Source organism: Tupaia chinensis, unplaced genomic scaffold (assembly GCF_000334495.1).
Source record: "Tupaia chinensis unplaced genomic scaffold, TupChi_1.0 Scaffold000573_1, whole genome shotgun sequence".
In the NCBI taxonomy this organism is placed as follows: Eukaryota; Metazoa; Chordata; class Mammalia; order Scandentia; family Tupaiidae; genus Tupaia; species Tupaia belangeri.
In genome coordinates, this window is record NW_006160087.1 from 504,350 (window position 1) to 508,040 (window position 3,691).

The window sequence follows — 3,691 nt, forward strand, 5'->3', positions numbered from 1 at the left end:
AATCATTTCCTTTTCTTGCCTTCTATGACACCACGTTCTTTTAGTTTCCTCTCTACCTCAATAGCTTTTCTTTTTTAGTTTCTTTTGTTGGTTCCCATTCTCTGTCTTGTCTTTAAATGTTGGAACATTCCAAGACTATGCCTTATTATTTATCTTTTGTTTATCTCTTTGTCTTTAATTTTGCCAGTGGGCATGTGCACCCACCAGAGAGAGAGAGGGAGAGAGATAGGAAAAGTGAAAAAGCTCCCCCATGGGTGATGGCCACACTGTAACCCCTTCTTTTCCATTTCTCCCTCCTTTTAGATACTGGGCATGCACACACGTGCCCCTAGTGTGTTTTTCAAGGCACTGAGTCTGAGACTGGAAATGTGTAGTAGGTCATTTAAGCCCCAGCTGTGTAACTACCACACTACTGGCTGGCCCACCTGCATTTTTGCAAACACTCTCTGGTTCCATAGAGTTGCATTATCCCCTATACGCTAATAACTCACAAATCTTTGGTTATAACCCTTTCTGTCCTCTGGAATTCCAGATTCCTATATCCAATTGTTTACCCAAATGGATATCTAATAAAGGTATTTCAAACTAAAAGAGGTTTAAATAAAAATCTTATTTTGTCCTTCAAATCTCCCTTCTTCTTCATCTCAAGAAATGGTAGCACATACCCTCATCGTCCATGTTCCAAATCTGGATGTTATGTTTAACTTTGTTTTTCTACATCCCAAATCCAAAAAATATGTAGGTTCTACGCATCCTGTCATTCGTCTGTATATCCCCATCTGCAGTATCCTCCTGCTTGTCTGGATGCTGGAGCCGTCTCATAACTGGTCTTTTCAGTAACCAGAACTAGAGTTTTCAGATTAACAAATGACAAATTACGTATACGTATGGTGTACCATGGGATGTTTTGATATATGACTACATAGTGGAATGTCAAGATAATTAACACCTCCATCACTCTCCATTCTTTTCATTTTTTGTGACAAGATCTTTTAAAACATACTCAGCATTTTCCAAGTATACAATAGATGATTAGTCACTACAGTCACCATGCTGCACGGTAGACCTCGAGAACTTTCTCTTCCTGTGTGACTGAAACGCTGCACCTGCTTTTTAACAAGTTTATATATTATTGTTTTCTATGAGCAAGAGAGATGTAGAGTGCAGGAGAGAGACAGCAGGGCCTGGATGCTGTGCCCCCTCCCAGTTTTAGCCAGCCCCAAATCCTAGGCTTCCATAATATCTGGAACAGTCAGGGAAGTCTCCGGATGCAAACCTGGAACTTGCTCCTGTGGATCAGTTCTGCAGAGCATTGTGTTTGACTGCGGTGTCACCACCCTCTGGCCCCAAGACTGTTGTGTCTTCTGACCAACATTTCCCCATTTACTGTCCTCTCCACCCCCCGCCCCACCCCCATCCCTGGCAACCACCATTCTACCCCTGGCATCTACAAGTTTGAGTTTTGTTCTGTGCCTGTCTTATTTCTAAGATCTAAGCATAAGTTCCCCCAGGTTCATTTGTGTCATACAGAGAATTACTATTTGACTTTTAAAAAGTAAGGGCTCCTGTCCATGTGATAACAAGGATAATGAGACTCAGATTTGTAAAGCGCAAACTGAATCACACCGGTCCCTCTTAAAAATCCTATGGGAAGTCTATGTCTTCCCATGCCGGGAGACCAACGCTTGACATTTTATTCTGGTTTGCAAACTCTCGTGGGAGTTGGGCCCTGCTTGCCTTCCTGCGTGTCACTCACATCGCTCTCCTCCCCCCTTTCTGGCGCACTTTCACTACACGGGTCTGATTTCTGTTCCTTACATTTTCCAATGGCCTCTGCTTTGGGGCATTTGCATTAGCTGTTCCCTCTGCGGACTGGCTTTAACCCCGTCATCACAGTGAACTCGGTCTTCCTTTTTTGTTTGTTTGCTATAGGGCATGTGTGTGTGTGTGTGTGTGTGTGTGAGAGAGAGAGAGAGAGAGAGAGAAAGAGAGAGAGAGAGAAATCACTCCTTCCCCTCAGGGGGATGGCCACCCTGCAATAAAATCCTATAATCTTTCTCTTCCATTCTTTTTTTTTTGAGAGAGATTTTTGCTTAGGGCATGTGCACTCACTGGAGAGACAGAGAGATGGAAAGCAGGAAATTACCCACCAGGGGGATGGCCAGGTCGCAATCCCTTCTCCTCCATTCTCCTCTCGGGATCTTGGGCACGCATGCACACATGCCTGGCTGAGTTTTAAGCCACCGGGTCTGGGTCTCGAACCGTGGTCAACTACGTGAGAGTCCAGTGTCATAACCATTATGCCATCTGCTGGTGCCACCTTTCTCTTTCATTCTCTACCTCTTGGGATTTTCTGCACGTATGCATACATACATGTGTCTCAAGTCATGGAGTTCAGGACTCAGACTGCATAGTCAGCCATGTGGGATCCAGCCACTCCAACCACCATGCTTCTGGCTGGCCCCCATCTTCCTTTTTATTCTTTGTTTCCCTCCTAAATAATTATTTATTTAATTTTATTCATCATATTTGTTATTATTATTTTTAAACTTGCTAAAGGGCACACACACTCACCAGAGAGAGACAGAGACAGAGACAGAGACAGAGGGAGAGAGAAGGAAAAAGTAAGAAAGCAAACCTTCAGTTCTGGAACTAGAACATGGCTGGCCGTGGAAGTCCAGCGCCTTGACGACCACGCCATCTGCTGGCCCCGCCCCAGGTTCCTTTTTCAGTCTTGGGCTACGTGTTAGCAACTTAGAAGGGTTCATCAAGTGTAAATTAGCTCCCCAGTTCCCATCACGTCATCCTGTTTTACCCTTCTGAGTACATCTTTTTGCCGTCTGACATTCATCTGTTTTTCGGTTTCCTTCCTTCTTTCCACTCGCGTAGAGTCTAAGTTTGAATAGGGACATTATCTCTCTTATTCATTAACTTCAGTACTTAAAATCACAGTGAACAGTTAGGGCTCAGTACTTGAGTATTTGAGTACTTGAGTATTAATAAAATCCAACCACCCATTTGTCTTGGTGTAGGTTGTCCGAGCCTGCTTCTGCTCAGCAAAAGGCTTCTCATAGCAAGCCTTGGCCCAGCTGAACTCATCAGATCACGAGAGGGTTAGAGCCTGTCAGTAATAAAGGCGGCAACTTTGATGACCTCTGACCTCTGTTTTCCTCACCATGGCAACACTAGGCGTCTGTTGGGAGAGTTAGGATCAGGAAAAAACACAGAACTGCATCTCCACTGCCACTGGCAGAGTTGGCGGGGTCTGGAGATCCTGGTTCCATGCGGTCCCCCCTTCCCTGACCTCTGGGAGTTACACTGACGTGCAGTGGATGGTCAGAGAGGGAAATAACAGCCTGGCTTGCTGTTTTCTGACCGTAGCTGGGCCACGGTAGGATTAGGGCGGCTACATGTAAGAGGACAGAATGCTGACGAAGGTGCGGTAATAGAAAAAGTGGAGCATTTCTGTGGGAGAGTGAGGAGACTTCTGAGATACCTGGACACAGAGAATCAGTTTTTAAGTTTTGGGTGTGGGATTTGGGAGTATAAGAGGTTTATGAGGTCATGTGTAATACTTATGTTTTTGAACACCCTTTAAAAATCTAAAACAATGTTATTGTTTAAGGCATCATAAACTTTGGCAGGCCTAGGGGTTCTATGCTTCCATTTCATTAACCCTCCTAACCTGGGC

The 3,691-nt window shown here is 44.6% G+C and overlaps 1 long non-coding RNA gene across 1 annotated transcript in view; it reads left to right on the top strand.

The window, feature by feature from the left end:
• Positions 1-3,210: 3,210 nt before the first annotated feature.
• Positions 3,211-3,691, top strand: part of LOC102486926 (uncharacterized) — a 2,646-nt gene continuing 2,165 nt past the window's right edge. Inside the window, exon 1 of the long non-coding RNA XR_335926.1 lies at positions 3,211-3,437. This is a non-coding gene — a long non-coding RNA (uncharacterized LOC102486926). The remainder of the gene's footprint in view (positions 3,438-3,691) is intronic.